At 39.6% G+C, this 23,309-nt stretch overlaps 1 non-coding gene across 1 annotated transcript; it reads left to right on the top strand.

Moving 5' to 3' along the window:
- The first annotated feature begins 1,143 nt into the window (after positions 1 to 1,143).
- Positions 1,144 to 1,327, top strand: LOC114021523. The gene has a single exon (XR_003566046.1). It is a non-coding gene; the product is annotated as a U2 spliceosomal RNA (small nuclear RNA).
- Positions 1,328 to 23,309: the final 21,982 nt, after the last annotated feature.

Below are 23,309 nucleotides of genomic sequence, written 5' to 3' on the forward strand. Positions count from 1 at the left end.
AATATTATCTTGAATGAACTGCATTCAAGTCAGTATTTGGTGTGAATACAAATGTTGCCTCCACAAACTGAACACTAACCCAATATTCAATAAATCATATATCTACAAAAAGGGCACTGGTCTGGCCTTATGGATGTATACTGCACATACTTGTAAAAGTGGGCCAATCTAAAGTCAGAACATGAAAAATTCAGAAGTACCTTATGCAACCTCTGCAAGTTCTGTCAAGTTGCAACCTTCATAGCAACAGAAAAGTTAAAATCTTCATGCTTTTTAAAAACATAAAATTCCTTAAAGCTTTATTAGTATATATATTTTTTCAATTTTACAAAAAACTATGAAGGTATGGGACTGCATTGTTTCATTCTTACATTTTAAAATTAAAAAATAAGGCATGTGTGGATAAAAGTGGAGCCACAGTCAGGGCAACAGTTAAAAAAAAATGCCAAGGGCCATATATATTACATCCTTCAGTTATCGTGTCTAATATTCCAGCCTGTTAAGCTATCTATCTGTTATGTATAATCAAACTACAGTAGAAATAGTAGAAACACTAACTGAAAAGATTAAACAAAAAATAATTCAGCATAGTTATATATCAAAATGTACTTAACATATACTGTGTAATTATGGTCTCTGATCTCATGGCCTGATCAGAGTCAGTCTAATTACAATTAATTAAAAGAGTCATTTATGCAAAGGAGACAATCAAATAATTTCTTGCTCTTCCTAGATTTAAAGAATGCTGTTTTATAAAATCATAAAAAGGAATCAAGATAGCAATACATTGTTGATATGTGTCTTGTGGTGAAAGTTAGTTTTTTCCATAGACAATATGAATTTTTAATTCATATTTTGACCATATTTTAATGCGCTGATTTTTGCAGCTGAAATGAGGTGGGCACATGGGTACATACATGCTAGGGTGACCAGATGTCCTAATTTTATAGGGAAAGTCCCGATATTTGGGGCTTTTTCTTATATAGGCTTCTGTTACCCCCCACCCTCTGTCCCGATTTTTCACACTTGCTGTCTGGTCAGCCTAGTACATGCATTTAGTATCCGTATGCAATGAAAAAGTTTGAAAGGAAAGATAAAAAATAATGAGTAGGTCTGATTTTCATATCTGATTTTCATTTATGTAAATCAGGGGTAACTAGGATCAAGTGTATTATCTGTTCTTATCAGTTTAATATCTGGTATGTCCTTTATTGGAGGATGGTATATTAAATTGATTTTTGAAACAGGGTGATGGAATAGGAGCTTGCTCTGTCCACTCCATGCATCGACCTGGTATTGCAGTGCCTCCAGAAATGGAAAAAAACCTCCATTGAAGTCAACAGATGTACATGGAAGTAAGGCCACTGTGAAACCAGTATCAGGAAATCAGTGTCTGCACAATTAATCCTGTATAAGGGCACGTCTGCACTGTAATTAGACACCTGTAGCTGGCCTGTGCAGCTGACTTGGACTCATGGGGCTTGGGCTGTGTGGCTGTGTAATTGGGGTGTAGACGTTCAGGCTTGGGCTACAGCCCAAGCTCTGGGACCCTCCCACGTTACACAGCCTAGAGCCTGGACTCCAGACCGAGCCTGAATGTGTACACTGCAATTAAACAGATGCTTAGCCTGAGCTCCAGTCAGCTGGCACAGGCCAGCTGCGGGTTTTTAATTGCAGTATAGAGATACCCTAAGAGACCTACCCCCCTTTCAGACAACCTCCTGCTACAAAAGACCTGCCCTGCAGTATCTCCAAACACTATAAGAAAAATTGTGATCCTCTTTTTGTGTGTGATATTTTGGGTTTCTTTTTTTATTATTATTAAGGTTTTGTTCACTTAAAATTCCCATAACTGGCATTACTGTTTTCCTTTTTTAAAAAAAGGAGTTTCCGTTTCCTTTGAGGGCATCATATTTGAGTGCGTAACTGTGTAATAACACAGCTGTACAAACTTAAAATAGTATATGGTCTATTGATCAAAACCTGGATAGGTTGAAGTGAGCTAAATTTGGCTTAATTTTAATAGCTAAAGATCACATTCCAATATTCTTTCTTTTGCTAGGTAGTACACTACTCCATGACTCTCATGGGTCTGATCAAAGGTAGAGATGTGCAAATAATGGATTGTATGTTTCATTGGCAATTTTAAAAAGTTTTTAAAATTTCATTTCGGATCAAACAAAATGTTCCATTTTGGCAAAATCAGAATGTTTTATTTTGTGTTTGACCACTTTTTAACATTTTTAGTTATTAAAAATAAAATTAAAGGACATTTTGAAAGAAAAAGTCATTTCAAACCAAAGTATCAAAACGTTTTTGTTTTGAAAATGTGAAAACAAAACATTGTGATTTTTTTCAAATTTTGGGTTTGTCTTTGTTTTTTTCAAAATGCACAATTTGGCAAAACCAACACAAGTTCACAAAAGGTTCAGTGTAGCTGAATCTTTATTTTTCACTAAAAAGTTGTTTCAGACAAAAGTTTTTGCTCCACTCTACTCATAGGCTTAGGTACTACTTGTGAGGTGGAGCAACCAAATCTATTAGACCTCTTTATTTGAGGATTTAATTATTTAGATTATCAGGTGTAATTATCAAGATAATTAATAATCCTTATATTTAAGGGATAAAGCTCTTGTATTTCAAGGTCAGAGTTGTTGATAAACAATAAAGCAATATATGCAAGCAACACTTTTTAAAATAAATGAATGTACAAAGAAGTTCCCATTAACACAGCTGAAAAGGTCAGCCTTGAGAGTTTATCATTCACAATAACTGTACTGCATAAGAAGGAATAAAAATAGAACTGCTGAAGGCAAACTGGGTGTTTGTGGTCAGATCTATTAAAAGCTTACAATGCAATAAATGAAAAGAAGTCACAAATTCTGTTTATAAAACTAATGAAATATTACGTGGAAATTGCAGCCAGAGTGGTGCTACATTGTTACGTTCTGCGATGCAGAAGAAAAGCAGGATGACATATTGAAGGAGCCTGACACTAAAGAAGGGCAGCAGAGAATTAGAAAAATGACATCAGGATTGTGGAGGTAAAGAGTAGGAAAGTGATAGAGTGACAACATAATAAGCAGGTAGCATATTAGATGACAGGGAAGAAAGGGAACAAACGAATACTGAAAAGAACAACCGGATTCAAGTGTATGAAATAAGAAACACATTAATGACTAAACTAAATGTGCATGGATGTTATAGTCACAATTTCAGTAATATGTACTCTTACATATATGGAGATTGCACATTACAGCTATCACACATTCTGTGGACATATTGAAAATTGCCTTTTCATTGATTTAATGAAAGAAAATGGGGGAAGGGAGGAAATGATTTCCTGAGTATAGTCATGAGATACTTCTTTTTTTTTCTCCTAACTAAAGTGAATCTTTTGTGTCCTGTGAAGAGGAAAGAGTTAAATGACTAAGTAAGAATGTAGCTTGTTGTGTTTCTTGGTTTCACGTGGAATTTTCTGAGAATTAATTACTGAAAAGATTGCTTAGGTAATTCACAAAACTAAGGAAAAGGCAAATACATTTAGTTTGTACGATATTGCATTTAGTATTAATTGACAAATAATATATTGTGATTAAAAGACCATATATTAAGGCATGTAGGAGTTCACAAGGGGCCACAGCAATGGTTCCCTCAACCCACCCAGCAATATTGTTAACCTATCCAACTATACTCTCAGCCCAGCAGAAGCAGCTGTTCTATCTCGGGGCCTCTCCTTCTGCCCCTCCACCCCCACGAACACGATACAGTTCTGTGGTAACCTAGAATCCTATTTTCGACGTCTCCGACTCAAGGAATATTTCCAACATACCTCTGAACAACATACTAATCCACAGAGACCTCCCTACCAACACTACAAAAAGAAGGATTCTGGGTGGACTCCTACTGAAGGTCGAAACAACAGACTGGACTTCTACATAGAGTGCTTCCGCCGACATGCACGGGCTGAAATTGTGGAAAAGCAGCATCACTTGCTCCATAACCTCAGCCGTGCGGAACACAATGCCATCCACAGCCTCAGAAACAACTCTGACATCATAATCAAAAAGGCTGACAAAGGAGGTGCTGTTGTCATCATGAATAGGTCGGAATATGAACAAGAGGCTGCTCGGCAGCTCTCCAACACCACTTTCTACAAGCCATTACCCTCTGATCCCACTGACAGTTACCAAAAGTAACTACAGCATTTGCTCAAGAAACTCCCTGAAAAAGCACAAGATCAAATCCGCACAGACACACCCCAACCTGGGATATTCTATCTACTACCCAAGATCCATGAACCTGGAAATCCTGGGCGCCCCATCATCTCAGGCATTGGCACCCTGCCAGCAGGATTGTCTGACTATGTAGACTCCCTCCTCAGGCCCTACGCTACCAGCACTTCCAGCTACCTTCGAGACACCACTGAACCTGAGGAAACTACAATCCATCGGTGATCTTCCTGATAACACCATCCTGGCCACTATGGATGTAGAAGCCCTCTACACCAACATTCCACACAAAGATGGACTACAAGCCGTCAAGAACACTATCCACGATAATGTCACGGCTCACCTGGTGGCTGAACTTTGTGACTTTGTCCTTACCCATAACTATTTTACATTTGGGGACAATATATACCTTCAGATCAGCGGCACTGCTATGGGTACCCGCATGGCCCCACAGTATGCCAACATTTTTATGGCTGACTTAGAACAACGCTTCCTCGGCTCTCGTCCCCTAACGCCCCTACTCTACTTGCGCTATATTGATGACATCTTCATCATCTGGACCCATGGAAAAGAAGCCCTTGAGGAATTCCACCATGATTTCAACAATTTCCATCCCACCATCAACCTCAGCCTGGTCCAGTCCACACAAGAGATCCACTTCCTGGACAATACAGTGCTAATAAATGATGGTCACATAAACACCACCCTATCCCGGAAACCTACTGACCGCTATTCCTACCTACATGCCTCCAGCTTTCACCCTGACCACACCACACGATCCATCATCTACAGCCAAGCTCTGCGATACAACCGCATTTGCTCCAACCCCTTAGACAGAGACAAACACCTACAAGATCTCTATCAAGCATTCTTACAACTACAATACCCACCTGCGGAAGTGAAGAAACAGATTGATAGAGCCAGAAGAGTTCCCAGAAGTCACCTACTACAAGACAGGCCCAACAAAGAAAATAACAGAATGCCACTAGCCGTCACCTTCAGCCCCCAACTAAAACCTCTCCAACGCATTATTAAGGATCTACAACCTATCCTGAAGGATGACCCAACACTCTCACAAATCTTGGGAGACAGGCCAGTCCTTGCCTACAGACAGTCCCCCAACCTGAAGCAAATACTCACCAGCAACCACATATCACACAACAGAACCACTAACCTAGGAACCTATCCTTGCAACAAAGCCCGTTGCCAACTGTGCCCACATATCTATTCAGGGGACACCATCACAGGCCCTAATAACATCAGCCACACTATCAGAGGCTCGTTCACCTGCACATCTACCAATGTGATATATGCCATCATGTGCCAGCAATGCCCCTCTGCCATGTACATTCATCAAACTGGACAGTCTCTACGTAAAAGAATAAATGGACACAAATCAGATATCAAGAATTGTAACATTCATAAACCAGTCGGAGAACACTTCAATCTCTCCGGTCACTCGATTACAGACCTAAAAGTAGCAATTCTTCAACAAAAAAACTACAAAAATAGACTCCAACGAGAGAATGCTGAACTGGAATTAATTTGCAAACTGGATACAATTAATTTAGGCTTGAATAGAGACTGGGAGTGGCTAAGTCATTATGCAAGGTAACCTATTTCCCCTTGTTTTTTCCTACCCCCTCCCTCCTCAGATGTTCTTGTTAAACCCTGGATTTGTGCTAGAAATGGCCCACCTTGATTATCATGCACATTGTAAGGAGAGTGGTCACTTTAGATAAGCTATTACCAGCAGGAGAGTGGGGTGGGGGGAGGTATTTTTTCATGCTTTGTGTGTATAAAAAGATCTTCTACACTTTCCACAGTATGCATCCGATGAAGTGAGCTGTAGCTCACGAAAGCTTATGCTCAAATAAATTGGTTAGTCTCTAAGGTGCCACAAGTACTCCTTTTCTTTTTTCCTAGTCTGTCACTTTAACCACGTCACTTCCCTCTGTGCATTGCTCCACTGGATCCCTCTTCTCTATTGCATCGAACATAAGCTACTTTTTTTGTCTTTAATTTCAAGGCCCTTCACAGCCTGCTGCAACCGTACCTATCATCTCTCATTCACTATCAACATGTCAGCTCCCACTAATGATCAGCCCATGGTGCCAGCCTCCATCGCCCACTTGTAACATTTTTAAACAAGCACCTTCATGCTTTCTCCCATGCTACCCACACTCTTGGGAGGAACTGCGAAACTACCACATTATCCTCTTTCAAAACTCACCTTTTCTATGATGCCTACAAAAAACTTGACAATGGCTAGGCTACTGGCCTGCTGAGACGACTGCCTGGCACGCTGACTAATATTGTCTCATTACTTCCTGGTGCTCCCCATCTGTCTTTATCTATCTGTTGTCTTGTATTTTACACTTAGATTGTAAACTGCTTGGGGCAAGGACCATCTTTTTATTCTGTGTTTGAACAGTGTCTAGCACAATCACCTATCTGTCGGTCTCCTAGGTGCTACCCTAGAATACATCAATAATAATAGTAATTAATCATTCTGTTTATTAATTTTAAGGTGTTGATTTTAGCCCTTAATATTGTTTTGATGATATTGCAGTATTTGGAATGGAATCATTTATTATATTATTACGAATTATTTATATTGCAATGTAAATTTTCCCAACACTTTAAATATTAAAAAATTAGATTTTTTTGCCAATATATGCGTCAGGCAGCAAAATAATAAAGCACATGCTTAACTTTAAGCATGAGACTATTGAGCATATGTTTATGTGTTTTTCTGGATCAGGTCCATAATGTCTGTTGGTAGCCAGTAGATTTAGTTCAAGTCCCATTATGTGCATGGGCTGTGAGCCCAAATCCCTAAGAATTTGAACATGTAAAGGCATTGTCCTTCAGATAAGATGTTAAACTAAATATCTTTCTATCTGTACCCGGTGGTTTTTCAAAGTGGAAACTTAAGTCTTCTGATACTTTTCAAAAAGAATAGGGGAAGTGCCATGGTCAGCATTCCAGCACTGAAATAATTTCTTTGTAAAATACTTTGTGGTGTCTAGAGTATGAAAGGTGCAACAGAAAAACAAGTTTTGTTCTATTCCAGTAGATCAGTCCTAATAAGGTCTCCCAGGATTCATGATTTGGCCAATGATGGTAATTACAGTACATCATAATGGCATTTAAATGAGATCTCCAAAGATGTGCATTGACATTTTCCCACCACCATTTTGCATCCTAATGGCATCATAACAGGGATGCTTAGGGATCTTCTCTCTTCTTGAGATGCATACATAAGTCCCATTAATGTCAATGGGAGTTATGCACATGTAAAAAGGGAAGGATATACCCTTGCTTCACAGAATTTTCATAAAAATACTTGTACAAAGTAGCTAGTAAGCATAATACCAGCAGCTAGTTTTCAAATGGGCCTGCAGCCTCTTCTAGGGAAAACACTGGAGAAATAGCTAAGGGACTTTTCTTTGCCAAGTTCCTCCTGAATTATTTTACGGGGAGGTCAGGGTTTGCCGCTGTGAATCTACCCTACAAATACCATAGATCCCTAGGAGGCCAGGACTGTCACATAGAGATGCAGTTGTGACAGACTGACAATATCCCGCAATATCCTGGGCAACCTTGTGGAATTAAGATAAATGTTAGTGAATTAATTTAAACTTCATTGAATTAGGTTTAATACTTTGGGGGTCCATTGTATTAAAATACGGTTGTGTATGTGATATTGTGGTATGTGCATGTAAGATCTCTAGGAGGAGGGAGATGCTAATTTTATTCTTCTGGTTATCAGCCCTTTGAAGCTGCCCTGGAAAGTTTCACATAGACCAGTTCAGACTGGAATCTTCAGGGGCCAACAGGCAAGAAAGGCCTCTTTTTAAACAGGTTCATGGCCTTCTTTCTGATCTAGCAAATGGATAGGACAGCTGATCCACAGAGGGCCCTAAATGTAGGGAAGTGATGAAGGACTGGGCCTACTGAGTCCCCATAAGACTGTGGGCTTGTTCTGAGCTGAAGCTGTGATGAACTTCAGACTACTTGGGTGGGGTTTTGAAGGACTGCTCTTGCCAGAGCCCATGTTAGTGTTGGGGTGACCTCTGGCTGATTAGCATTCATGTAAGTTCTTTTATTGTTTTTAATCTGTTTTCTCTATAGTGCTTTTACCTTAAAATAAAATAGGCTTGCATAAAAATAGCTGTGTGGTAACTATAACTGTGGGCAGCTATACTGTTAACCATCTCTGAAGAGAAAGCAAGCAGGCCTGCTTGAGCAGCCTTTTGTGGTATTGGCAGACCAGGTGCAAGCTCATGCCAAGGCCCCTAGGCATCACTGTACACTGGACAAATACATAGCTGGAAACCAGTCTGGCTCACGTGTAAGCTAGCATTGCTAAAATAGGTATTAGATTTATAGAGACTTGTTTAGTGTTTGGACTTTATTAAATGCTTGTGAGTTGCTGCATGCATTAGTCTCACTACAATATCTGTATCCCATGTTATAAGATAATATTTAAGTGTTTGCTCTGTAACTATAAAAGTGTTGCTATGAACCTGGAAACTCGCACAGGGAGGAAAGAAGCATTACCAAGTGCGAAATACTAGTTTACCAAAAGAGGCGTCATGTCCAGCCCAACAAAAGGAGGCCTATAGACACCAGACAAATCTTTGTGGAACATCAGTGAACAAAAGACTTTGTTGATCGTTTTCCATATACTCATGAAGAGGAGGTATGCACAAACACTCATACAATCACAGCTTGAACTCTGGGGGAGGGAATAAAAATCTCTGTCAAGAAGAAATTGTCATGCTGCTTGGAATTTGGAAAGGGCAATATTTCTAAGCTTAAGCAACGGATCCCAAGCTGTTAGCTTGGGTTAGCCCTAAAGGACATATAGAGCTTGCATATTACAGCAGTTTCTATTATTTTTGGAACCTAAGACTGTAAGTTGTTTGTGTGTATGTTTACTTGCTTTAACCTTGTAAATAACTCCTCATTTCCTTTTCTCAGTTAATAAAACTTCAGTTAGCTTGTTACAGGATTGGCAACTAATGTTGTCATTGGTGTGTGATCTGAGGTGCAATTGACCTGTGGTAAGTAACCGGTCCTTTGGGTTTGGGAGTAACCTGAATATTGTTGTGTTTTTGGGTGTATGGGTCCATCTGTCACAATAGCAGGCTTGCCTTGGTGGCAAGATACACTGGAGTGCCCAAGGGGACTGTCTGTGACTCCATGTTAAGGCTGTTATAATGCTTGCGGAGTTCATACTTGATACTTGGTTGATGAAATCTAAGTATAGAACACACCACTAGTTTGGGGTTTGTGCCCTGGTTTGTAACAGTCTGTCCTGAGGTTGGCACCCACATTCATGAGCCACTCCAGACTGCCTGACATCTGTCTCTGCTGGGAATAACACAGTGAAGGCAAAAAACTGCACAGCCTGGAGACCCACTCAGGAGGTAGAGAGAGAGAGAGAGATGTGTGTCTTCACCAAAGAGAGGTGATGGCCAGGGAGCAGGAAGCCTGAGAGTGGATGCTCATTATGGACATCTGAGGAGAAATACAGTTCTTCTGAGGGGAAATGCAGTTGCCCTGAACTATGACAGCTGTATGTCAGCACAGGCACTGGATCCTCAGCACTTCCACCATTCCTGTCAGCAGGGCCTCTTTGGAGTCATGCTGTGAGGATCTTCCCTTATTGAGACCGCCCCAAAGAGCATCCCTAACACAGAGGGAGTTTGTGGCAAATGGTCTTTCCTGCCAGGTCCCCATAAAGCTGGTGAGAGATGATACATCACCCAACTGACGCAGTTCCATACTATCTAGTCCTCTCCTGTCCTTCTCACCCATGGATGAAAGGAGAGCATTCTGTGGGGCTCGAGAAAATGGGGAGAATGTTACGGTGAAGGCAGCTGATACCTCCTTCCATGCAATGAAGCTAAGACCCATGTGTAGATGGCCCCTTCTGTGGGTGGATATGAGTGGCACAATTAGGCCCAGAGTCTATAGATTTCCAGATCATTATTTGCACTTTCACATTAATATCTCTATTTAAAGTTCCTGCAGAATGTGTGCCAGTGGGAGTTTTCTGTTATTGTTTCTCTACTCACTCATGAAAAAGCAAAAAATCCTGGCATAACAAAGTGTACCCCACTCACACCAGCAGCATCTGACTCACCTGAGATATTTAGCAGGGGAGAGGGAGGGAACAAGAGAGAGGCAGGTAATGTAGGGGGGCCTGAGCTTTTTAGTAACAGCTCTCCCCCACAAAAGAAAAATATTACAACCAACAAATCAAAGCTGGTATCTCATAAAGTGCTGTAAAAGATTAGCAAGGAGTTAATATTCATAGAAAAACATTGTCATTGGGAGAGACTGAGGGCCCAGGCATCTATCATTCCATTATAAAAAAGATCAATCAATGAACAACCTGTGTTGCTAGGGATGTGTACTAGAAGGCTTTTACTAGTGGGAAGGCTTGTGGGGACTTCTGCTGGGGATGCAGTGCTCAGAGAGTTTTGATAGCTGATAATTCCAGCTTTGGGCTCATGTCCAGGAGGGTGCAGAAGGGGGCAGAATGACATTGTCATATGCCATTGACAGTCTTGGAACTGCCTCAGTACAAGGGCTCTGGCTGAGAAGGTAGGGTCTTGGGGAGGACTGTCTTAACGATGACCCACTCCCATCTCATACACAGCAGCATATTGTTTCATAGATCTGCCAGCTTCATTCTTCACCACTATACTGGCCTACATTTTGTTGCCACTATTATCGTGATTCACCCAAAACTAAGGGAGACTGGATTCAACATTTTACTTTGGTCCATTATACTTATAAATGCCAGCTGTGAAGTGCGGGTTCTGTATCTGAATTTCCCAAGTTTAAAATGTTCAGATGCAGGGTTTGTGTTCAGCTTCTTCTCTAATACAATAAGCTGGACTTATTATATATCCATTATATATATACTTATATATACCCATCTGTGCACGTTGTTGGTTGGGAGTCTTCTAGCCTTAATACCCAGGACAGGCTCTGCTATATTTAAGGATTGGGGTAGGGGAAATAAGAAACATATTTTGCTTGTTTAATTGAATCTCCCTTGTGGGGAGAAGGCAAGTTAAAGTTATAGGGGGGAGGGGGAAAGACTGGCAAACTTAAATTGGTTCTATGAATTCTGTGAACTCAAAAAATAGTTTGATGTTCTTAAAGCATTAGACTCCATGAGTCTGCATTGCCATATTGACAATGCATTCTCTAAATGCTTTGAGTTAATCTGTTTTTTTCACCATTCAGTGACTAATCAAAGTAATTAGATAATGTAGTTAATGTAACACACAACAGAAAAAAATTATCTTGATTGTATGTCTGTCACCTACAGGATGTAAAACTAGTCTGCATTGTATCTCTCAGTATAAGAAAACATGAAAATTGCAGGGCTGAAGATATATTTCTTATTCACAACTTAGTTCATCATCCTTTCAAGAACAACACTAACATCAGAAAGTGTTTAGCAAAAAAGAAAAAAAAATCACAGACATTTCCAAATATGCTTAAAGTATGAAAACCTTGATTCTTCTTGAGATAATATTGCTTTACAGTGTGTTGTCTGCACACAGCTGAACAGTGGCCATTGTTAAAGAGCTTGTCAGAGCTGAAACTTAGGATCCCCATTATCCACTTATGATGCTGTCATACCCACATTAAAATCTTCACATTAATTAGTAAATTCATTGTTTGAGCTCTGTCTTTTCTGCATAATTTCTATACATATGCATTAGAAAAGCACATCAGAAAAATTACAGGGCACGTGCAGCTCTCTCTTTGTAAGAAGTACAATGAATGTTTCATTACTATTAGACCTAAAATAAGTTATTAAAATAAATGAAGAAAATATAAAGGCTACATTCTCCCATTTTACACCATTGAATAAGTAATAACACTGATTAGAATTTCTTTGGAATTAATGTGAGTAATTCAACTCTTATTAATGTAGTGCTACAAGCTATTGGTACTAGAGATGCTGTATTTTTGAAAAGAATGGAGATAAAGGGACTAAAGCTGGAACGAGTCTGGTTTACAGATTGTTTCCTGCAGGCATATCTCTATTGGATTTTTTAAATTAGTTGGATCCCTTTGACTTTACTACAGTGTATACAATGTGGCTGCTCTTGCCCCAGGATCCTTCCCTTAAGGCAGCCAACAGTGTGGCTGTAAGACCTTGAGACAGAATATAAACTATGGCATCTTAGGGGCTTCTAGGATGGAAAGAGTCCTGTTGTCTTAGTTAGATGAATGTTGTTGTAATGGGGTACACTAGCCCTTCTGAGGCCCCCTGCTGGAAGCCTCGTGGCCCTGCCACACCCTGCCCCAGAAAAGGGCAGTGGAGAAGCTCCTCCAAGCTATCTAAAGTGGCTGTGTGAGACACAGCCAATTGGGGCCCAGCAGCCTAGTATAAGAAGAGTTGTAGGCCAGAGGGAGTTCAGTTCCTTGCAGGAGCTTGGATGGTGTGTGGCTGGCTGATGGAGCTGCAGAACCCCAGACAGGGCAGCGCTGCCAGAAGCCAGGGAGAGCGAGAAGGAGCGCTGAGCTGGTTGCTGAGACTCCATTAGGACAAGGCCCTGAGGTCAGGGTGAATACGGTGTGAGGCCACAGGGAAGTGGCCGAGGGAATTAGAGAAGCTGTGTGACATAGTTAAAGGGACCCAGCAGATGGCTGCTCTCTACAGGGTCCCTGTGCTGGGACTCGGAGTAGTGGGTGGGCCTGGGTCCCTCCCAGCCCTCATTTGCCACTCGGGGGAAGTGGCTTGAACATTGGGGCACCCCAGAGAGGGGACTGAACTACAGTGGCCCAGCTGGAGAGCTGCAGCCAGAAGGCCCAAGAGGGCAAACCATTGTCACAAGGGGGAGAGCCCTGGGCCACTGGTCTATCCTGGAGCAGGGACAAAGAGAAAGTGTAGGCACATGCACTTGGGGCAGCTCATTAGAGTTATTCTTAATTTTTTTCTGTGTATTGTGTAAACAGGTGGAATTTCCATCCTTTTCCTCTGAAAATTTTATTAGACAAAAATGGACATTAAGGTAGCATTATCAGTTATCTAGGTTAAAAAGAATTGTTGTTATAGTAAATATACCCAAAACAAGCATTATACATGGAGGATATTCAGAGTTAAAGTTGAATGTAAAAGGAATTTGAACATGTTAAGGCATGGAAATACATAGTTAGGACACCCAAAATAACTCAAACACGTAGAGACACTTTGCAATAACAGTACAATTATGATTGATGCATATTACTGTTTGTTATCCCAAATTGGATTAAATTGGTTTTTAAAGACACAGAGTGGAGTTTTCATATTTTTTCCCCTCAGGGTGTCACTACAAGGCAGAGTTAAAAAGGCCACTACCTCTCATGATTCCCAATGGGAGTGAAGCCAAGCTGCCCTCAGGAAAGATGGTGTCTCCCTGTGCCTTCAGAAGCACTGTGAGGAGAAGATGAATGGATACAGTAGCCATATTAACTGAGCGTAACCTGTGACCTCAGTCCCATTGAGAATAATATGAGATGGCAGCCATTTTCAAGGAAAATGTATATGAGTTTCTGCTGAAGGAGACACTTTCAGTTTTGAAGACTAATGGAAAAAAATACCATTATTCCTCAAATTTATTTTCAAAAACACCCATTTTACCAGATTTACTAAAGATTTACCTCTGTCCATCCTTCTGTAGACAGATAACTTCTGAGTTGAGATCAATTGGGACAAAAATGAATTTGACACTAAGTGCTATTTTTAAGGATTCATTTTCAAACATAATTTTAACTCTAATTAGCCGATTTACATAGACAGTGTCAATAAATTCATTCTGTGCTCAGCGAGCGAGTGCTGTAATTTGGGGGAGGATACACTGTGTTCTTCATTCATAACAAGAAAGGTTGAGTCCCTGGTTAAATACATTAAAAATTGTGAGGCACTTGGATATTATAGTAATGGGGAGCCATATAAGGACCTAAGAAAGATAGAATTACAATAGTGATTTTCTTTTGCAGATCAAAAAAACACTTTACAAAGAAAAGGAAATTTAGGAGTCCTTGCCAATTTTTTCCAAGAGGTTATTTTTACAAGTTTTTACTTTTGCTTAAAAATTTCGCTGTCTTTCTTTATTACAAACTGTAGAACAGTTACTCAGTAGCCCAGTTAAGCCATTCTAGAGCAACTTTGGCCTATACCTATCCCCACGCAATTTTTTAATTTGTTTTCATAAAGAAACAGAGAAGTACAGAAAGCTAAATGACTTACAGCTGGTATATGTTTCCAAGTTTCACAAGTATCACAGGATCTTCAGTAGAATTATGCAATTTTACAATTAGTCAAATCTGCAAGACTAGACAATACAAAACCATCCCATACTACAGATATAACATATTAGGATGAAAGTAACAGTAATAAAATAGAAGACATAAACAAATACCTAAAGGAAGAAAGGAGAGGACTAGGAGGGAGGGAAAAGACAGGGAAGTTAAGTGGAATGGAGGTCTGGTATTCTTTGAGCTGTCTCAAAAAAAAAAAAATCCAAATTGTCTAGAAAAGGTATCCAAATTTAATCAAATTCATATAGTTGATCTCTATGGTAATAAACTATATTTTCTGTGGCTGCTAACTCAAACAGGTCCAAATGACACTGCTCTATTCTGGGCATAAGCCTACTCTTCTATTTTGCTAAAATCACACCCGTGGTGCTCATTGCAGCCCTCAAGAACCAAAGTCTTTGTGGTGGAATTAAACCCAAATTAGCAGGTTAAAATATCCAAGGATATAATTTTCGGCAGAGGTTTGGCTCTTGAAATTGAGCACCATTTTAACTTTGCTGTCCACCTCTTTCTGCGGCAGCCTCACTATTGGACAGCCCCACAGCATCAGGGTTCCTTTTTCTTTATTACAGCACCAACAAACATGAGTGGATAAGGCCTTTACCTTGTGTAAATTCACTGACTTCCACTACATTTTGAATAAAATTGTTGTTGTATCAAGCATAGTCTGAGATGTACAGAGGCATTTTTAACATTATGTAATATGCTCTGCCATTGGGATTCTTTGAAGGGCTGTTATAAATCTCCTTCCCATGCTTTCACAAAGAATCCAGATGAATAGAGTTCCCTATAAATAGTGGGTATGAACCTGGGGAGTTTAAGCATTTCTAAGGTTCTAAGATATAGGATCTAGTGCTGGTTGCACTGATTTCACACACACAAAAAGACAAGGTCTTAAATAGCTACTTTTGCAATAATCATTCTAGGCCCTAGTGCTGTAAATTTAGTAGTGTGTGAGCTATGAAACCCTTTTGATGTAGTGAGTGCTGTCCAGTAAAAAATGGGATATTTTCAGATTAAATAAAAGAAAAAAACCATCATTTTATTTCATGGCTAGATACCACATTCACCATTTAAAAGCAGAGCCTCTTGGACTATGAAAGTTAATTATGTTGGCTCAGAGACATGCAGCATATGCAGAAAATCTAGACAGTTCCTGGTAAATTTAACATATTCTGAATTCACACACCACACTGCAGCAGCAGCACTAGTTAGCATCAGTTAATAGGCTCTAAATTTGGAATATGCAAATGTGAAAAGACAAAAAGTAGTTTAATGAGGATGAAGAGCTTCTCTGTCTCTCTTTGTACAGTAAGTAGTGATGAAACAGGGAGAACATCAGGGGGATTTTTATGATTAAGTCGGAACTAGTGAAAAAGATTGGTTTTAGTCAGAAAGAAAAGCTGTGTCTGAATAGATAATATATTGCTCAGGCAAATATAATGGATCCCGTTACTTAATGTCTGTGAAATACTGACTCCTCTAAAATAAAATGTTATAGCTGGAGAAAGGTTTACTGTACATATAGAACTAAAAATAACAAAAAGAAAAGGAGTACTTGTGGCACCTTAGAGACTAACCAATTTATTTGAGCATAAGTTTTCGTGAGCTACAGCTCACTTCATCAGTTTGTCTTGCGTAATTTTACAAGACATTAAGTAGCATAGGATTTAAGTTAACCAATGATTTAGGATTGGATGATCAGCATTTTAAAAATTGAAGGATGAATGCTAGTGTGAAGCATCTGAGTTGTTTGGAACAGTGCCAAATAGCGAGGAACTCCACTAATTCGGCAGTGCCCGTGTGAGCTGCAGAGCACAGTGAGTTATAACAAAGGAAGGGCGAGAAGAACTGCAGAAGAGGTCTGATCAGGCTCTCAAATTATCTACTGTATTTTGTCCTGGTTTTATGCCACACCCATCACCACAGTAATCACTCTCTCATTCGATCAAACACTTGGAGGTTTGAATGTGAACTCTTGATACCTAAACTACTAAAGTTTCACTAATTGGACCCATTTATGAGGCCAGTTCCTGCATGGAACAAACATTGGTTGGAGTCGGTGCTAACTGAATAGAATGATTAAATGCAATACAAGCTTGAGAATACAAGAAGGAGTTTGGGCAAGGGAGTGTAGATGCAGAATTAATTGTTCTGTTGAGATAGACTGAAACAGGGGTTTCTCCCTGTGAAACCAAACCACCAGGTTTTTTCTGCTCAAATAGCATTTTCAAAACCTCTTCTTTCATGTACATAAATGCACAGGCTTCACCTGTGGGTACGTTAAAATGGCCAGAACATACAGTATCACAAATAAGACTGATTTACTCTTGAGTAAACACAAGGTTTGTAAATACTCTCAGGACTGTGCTGCTATTAATAAACTGCTCAATTTGCTCCCAGGGTTTGCGATGTCAACATATCACCTTGATTGAATTATACCTTGTACAGTAACTTTGTCTCTAACTCCAGTGCTGTGTCACAGAAGTGAATAATTAGTTACCCAGGAAGTAAATTTCTAGATATCTGTGGGTAGATGTTAGCACAGGTATGATTAAATAAGCAGGTATTCCATGGCTAGTCCATTGCTGTTTGATATTAACAAATGCTGCATTTTATAGATATGAAAAGATTTTTTGCTAGATGTGCGAGAAATGTGTACAGTGAAACCGAAATTATGCAAAACTCAGCATATTCCTTGCTTCAGTAAAAGCTCAGACCCTAGCCCAGGTTTGTCAAAAGCCTCACTAAAGGTTTGAAAAAAAAACATTTTGAGTGAAACCAGGAATTACATATTATTTTGTCTTAAGATCATGAAAGCCATTAAATCAGGTAAGCCTTGGTTTTGACTATTGTGATGCTCCCCAGGGAGACTTAGAGTTTTGAGGCATCCCACCACCATCTTCCCTTAGCAGGAGCAAGTCTTGTCTGTGCCTGCTGTAGATCTGCTCCCTGAAACCTTCAGCCTCTGGAAACACAAGCCCTACCGTCCAGGCTCTGCAGGCTTTGCACTGCCTGTACAGGTTAGTACAAGGCATGCACCAACTGCCGAGTCCTCAGAGTGTTGCCTGTAGTATCCAGCCCGTTATTCTCACAGAATTATGAGGTCTGCTGCTCCAAAAGGAACATATACTTGAAGGATTGAGCTCAAGATTCAATTTTACTTAACACCATAGCACTGAGCATATTTATAGTGAAAACAAGAATACATTTATTATCAAATAATGGAGATTCAGGTGATAGTGGGTAAGAATATTGGAAGAAAAAAACAAAATCACAACATGCTTTCTAGGCACTAAACTTAACTAACAAGTTATCCTTTTGTCTTAAGAAGCTTATCTTACTTAAAGTTTTTTGCAGTGTTTTCTGCCAAGCCTGGGTGAGACCCCTTTTCATGAAGCAAACTTGCTGTCCCTTTACTTCCTAGGTGAAGGATGCCAGGGTGTCCTTTTTGTCTCCCCAAACTTATTAGAGCAAGCCTTTGATTTGCACCTCAGGATAGGGTGTTCCCCCTCCTTCCCTCTCCACCCCACTCTTTGCTTCTTCCCGGTACTCTTCTCTCTTTGAAGTTTTCACAATCCTTCATTACCATTTGGTTCAGACTGGTGAGAGGAGACTCACTGTGAACCATACAATACTTAATTACATGTAAACAACAGATAGATAAACATTTTTTGTTTCCGGAATACCTGGTTTTCCCCTTTCTCCTGGACATGGACCTTAAGAACATAAATTTCAGTGTATATACGTAACTCCTTACACAATATCTATACATGTGTTTCACCACGATACTGGTGACCAGTGTGATGCCAGCTTTTACGGAGTCCTCCCATGACACTCTTTGGTGAAGTAGAATGTACATAGCAGACCTAGGAGATCCTTGTAACACCTATGCACCCCCTCTGCACCCCTTGCCAATTGACATTAAGAGGTTCTTTGGCCTCAACGTTTCACGTTCTAGCTAAATTTTTACATAGCACCCATCAGTGTAGTATCTGAGCACCTGGCATATATTATTGAATTGATCACCATAACACCCTTGTGGGGGGAAGGAATTATTATCCTCATTTCATAGATGGAAGAGGTGCAAAGCACCTTCAGCTTCTACTGACTTTAGCTCTTTTCAAATTTCAGTGAAATAAACCTCTAGTCCTAACAACCCCATCAGATAGCAATATCCTCATTCTATATCTGGGGAAACCACAATCTCGACGACTAGACACAGACATTGAAATTGTTTTTGTGAGAAGGTGCAGAAGGACATTATTTCTGCTCCACTGAAAATGATGGACATTTGTTAAAAGGCCATCAATTTAAAAATAAAGGCTGTGGGTGGTGTGGAATGGGGAGGTTTCACATACTGTGTTGTGTTAATACATGAGCTGTGTAAGCATTAAGCTTTATACCATGAGATGAGCTGGGTGTCTATATAAAAACTAATTCACTGGGAAACAAGATGTGTCTTTCTGTGAGTTTCTGACAGGTTTTGAGCTTGAGTGAACTATCTGTTGATAAAATTCACTGGGAACATCTGTTTACAGAACCTGCTTGGAAAGTAGCCCGGAAATTTGGAAAAACCTCAGTGTAGTATCCAGCCATTGGAAAGACTAATAATGCAGGAGAAAGAGGAGAGACAGAAGCAAGACTGGTTAACGAATTCCACATCTCCACAGACACTCCAGTCCACAAATGGGTGGAATCATTTGAAAGGGCAGAAAACACAAACATTTTTCAAATGCAGGCTCTTATAATTAGGGATCTAAGTAAAAATGGCCTTGTTTTCAGAGATACTGAGCACCCAGCAATCCTACTGATTTCAGTCAGAGTGGAGGATGCTCAGCACTTCTGAAAATCAGGCCAGTTGATTTTAGATACGTAACTTTAGGAAACAAAGTTTGAAAATTTTGACCTATAATCAAATTGTCCAAAGTATGTGCAGTGAGATTGATGCCCTTTTTGTGGAAAAAAAATATAAGAAGCTAAATTTCCATGTATCATATATGGAAAATAATGACAGGTTTCAGAGTAGCAGCCGTGTTAGTCTGTATCCGCAAAAAGAAAAGGAGTACTTGTGGCACCTTAGAGACTAACAAATTTATTTGAGCATAAGCTTTCGTGAGCTACAGCTCACTTCTTATGCTCAAATAAATTTGTTAGTCTCTAAGGTGACACAAGTACTCCTTTTCTTTATATGGAAAATAAGTAACAAATACTCCTAAAAAAACCCCAACCCAAACAAGGCGACTTTTATTACTGAATCCACATGAAAATGGCTTTGTAAAGAGGAACAAGGAACTTTTGCTTCCAGATTTCTGTAGCTTTCTACCAAAGGAGAGGGAGGAGGAGGCAGAGGCGGTGGAGGAGATAAAATAAAAAGGATTATTTAGTCACTAGGCTACTGTCACACAGTCACTAAGGAGAAGACAGAGTCATACATGCAGGGTGCTCTAATTAAAAGCCTTATTTTTTGGGGGGGGAGAGTAGAGTGTTGATTTAGGTCAAATTGGTAAATTGTGAATCACTGCTAAATATGTTATTGTGTTCTAGCTCTGACCAACTTCTAATTTTCAAAAGTGTATGTGACCTGAAGAATGTGAAATGGCCCTTTGGCTAGATTTGGAAATATTTTATTTAATGTAGTAATTTGTGGTTTCCTAAGTAAGTACATGCAGATTGTTATATACAAATTGTGATCACATCTCTCCAAGTAAGCTGCTGGCTTGATCAGACAACCAGGTTGGTCTCTCTGGCAGTATCTAGTGCCAGGGGCCTATTTGGTCTTGTTATTTAACCCCTTCCTAAAGGAGGATGCCATATGTGTCCAGGAGCATTACAGGAAAACATTAGGTTCTAGTGAATTTACAGGATCCAGGACCTGTAGAGCCCCTAGCTAGGTCCCTTTCCATGCCATGTTGCTTTGGAACCTATGGCCACTGCTGGAGTAATTTCTACCTCCCAGGGGGCTGGCCTTACCCCAAGGCTAAGGATAAGTTATTTCTTCTTTTGCCCTCATGCCTGGGAGGTGTCTGAGGGTTGCAGTGGGGGCTGCTGAAAGCTTGTGCCATGTGGATATTTCCTCCCTGCTGGTTGGTCCTTGGTGTGGTCCTGGCTGCCTTGGTCTACCTCTTCCCCAACTACCTTCACAACTGCGGTTACTGCAGTTTCTGGCTGCAAGGTGCTGCTCTCTCTTGGAGAATTTCTTTCTTCCACAGGTATGCCAGATATTCCACAAATTGGGCCAAGTACTTCCTGTCTTGATGAAGAGTTCCTATATAACGTAGTAAGTATGAAACCAATACAATCATATAGAAATGTATAGAGTACTTTAGAAATTACTTTGTAAACCTATCATATTTCAAATTATATACTTTCTATAGGTTTTTGAACCATCCTAGAACTCGAGCAGGCATATAATTCCTTGATACATTCCCAGATTAAAAAAAATCTATATTAAAATGGATTTAAACTACATTTGAAAGATGTTGTAATTATTCAAAAACAACCTAGAAAATTGAGAGTTAAGGTTAAACTTTAAAGAATGCCAAACATGTTAGCATATGGAAGGAATTGCACAGTTAAATCATCCAAATAACATTTAGTTTTGCCCTATACGGACATCATGCTATAACCATACGATTATGGTTAATGCATTTTAGTGTTTGTGGTCCTGGATTAGATGCAACTGATTTTTTTAAATGATCTAGTTTTATTTCATTGTTTTCCCTCATGGTGTCAGTACAGGGCAAAACTAGGGTTATTTGGGTGATCCAATAGTATGTATTATTTATGTAAAGGTAGGATCTGAAGTCCCAAGCTGTGATCAGGCTCCATTCTTCTATGCACTGTACAAACATATAATGAGAGACAGTCCCTATCCTGAAGACCTTACACAGTCTAAATAAGATCATGAGGTTGAGCAAGACTTCTGGAGCTTGTACGCCTGTTTTTGTGATTGCCTCTCCTAAAAATTCAGCTTACTGATTGGGGAAGAGGTGGGCACTGTAGGTGACTCAGGCAGGAAGTTTAATACTTGCTGAAACTACAAAGAAATTTGCTCCTATGGAATCATGCAAGAATAGTAAAGACAACAGACTTTGGCTCACTTCAGCTTGAGATTGGTATCAAATCAACCTAACATGAGCCCTGTCACAAAGAACATTGAAAACACATACAGCCAAAGCCATCTGACTTTGCCTGTTATGGAGTCCAAACTTTATGAAACACTGAAGCTTTTAATGGTTTCTGTCTGAAACCTCTTTAGCATCCAAAACTCAGCCAAGATCAACCCAAACGATTAGCAAACCTCATTGAATATGTCTGCAAACTTGGGTCAAGATCTGGATTGTAACAAAACCCAAATTTGGGCAAGTGTAGTCAAGTGCCAGCTTTTGTTAAAGACATTTCTTGTATCCATAAACAGAATAATTCCTTTGATATGCAACTGCAGATAGAAGAAGTGCATGTGTTATATTTTAACAAAATTTGAGCTCAATTCTCCACCTCCTCGTTGGTTTCACTACTTTAAGGCAAGCAACCTTTGGCTTTCATTGTCATTGTCTTGCCATATTTGTACATGTTAGGTTAGTTTCCTGCAGAGTCAGGAAACACAACTTTTTGGGGCATTCACCAGTAGCCTGTTTTTCCTTTGTATTTGTTTCCAAATCAAGCCTGTATCTGCTAGTGAATGACTCTGGTGTAAATTACTATAACATAGTATGCAGTGTCTGAATCATTAGTGTGGACAAATGGTAACAGTTGTGATACAGACTGTCTACAGTACATCTGAATTGTGCAATAGCTGGAGGACAAATATAAATGAAGATGTGAAAAAGGGCTGCATTTTGACAGGAAACTTTTTTAAATAAAAAACTGATGATCATCTGCTTACTATTAACAGTGCTCTGGGCTGGCATCCAGTCGCTGAGAAATGTTTTCAATCATTATCAGTGCCATTCAGAATGGCAAGCAGCTGATAAAGCATTTCCATCCATTTCTACCAAGCTTGCCATTCTGCGATGAAGTGAGCTGTAGCTCACGAAAGCTTATGCTCAAATAAATTTGTTAGTCTCTAAGGTGCCACAAGTACTCCTTCTCTTTTTGCGAATACAGACTAACACGGCTGCTACTCTGAAACCTGTGTGGCTTTAGTGTTTCAATATTTGTAATTCTGATGTATCAAACCTATGGGTCTTGTGATTTGTAGGGTATTTTATTAATTTTAGGGAGAAATAAAATCTGAACTGTACACTGTTTCTGTAATTCTGCCCATATTAGTCACCATTTAAAAAAACAGCAGCTAAATACACACTCTGGAGAATTTGACTGTCATCTTTATAACTGTATTCCCTTTAACCCTGCAGACTGGAATAATTGTTTTCACTTTGGCAATCAGATGGATGTGGTAGGAGGAAGATTATATTTTGTGACATATGGGATAAATGGAAGAAAAGACAAATTTCTTAATGGTCCAAAGACTAATTAAAGAGGTTGTGGTACAATGCAGCTTCTAGTGGGTACATACTGAGTCTATAAAAGAGATACAAGCCCACTGTATACAGGGTCTGACAGATGATATTTAATCACTCTTTGGGTGAAATTATACAATTTAATATGATGTGTTTCCATCTGATCATTTCTGAAAATGCATTTTGTATATTAGACTTGCTTTAAATATGTTACAAACAGGATACTTCATATCAGCGACTGATTTCATAACAAGCACATATATGAAAT

Source organism: Chelonia mydas, chromosome 1, assembly GCF_015237465.2.
Source record: "Chelonia mydas isolate rCheMyd1 chromosome 1, rCheMyd1.pri.v2, whole genome shotgun sequence".
NCBI lineage: Eukaryota > Metazoa > Chordata > Testudines > Cheloniidae > Chelonia > Chelonia mydas.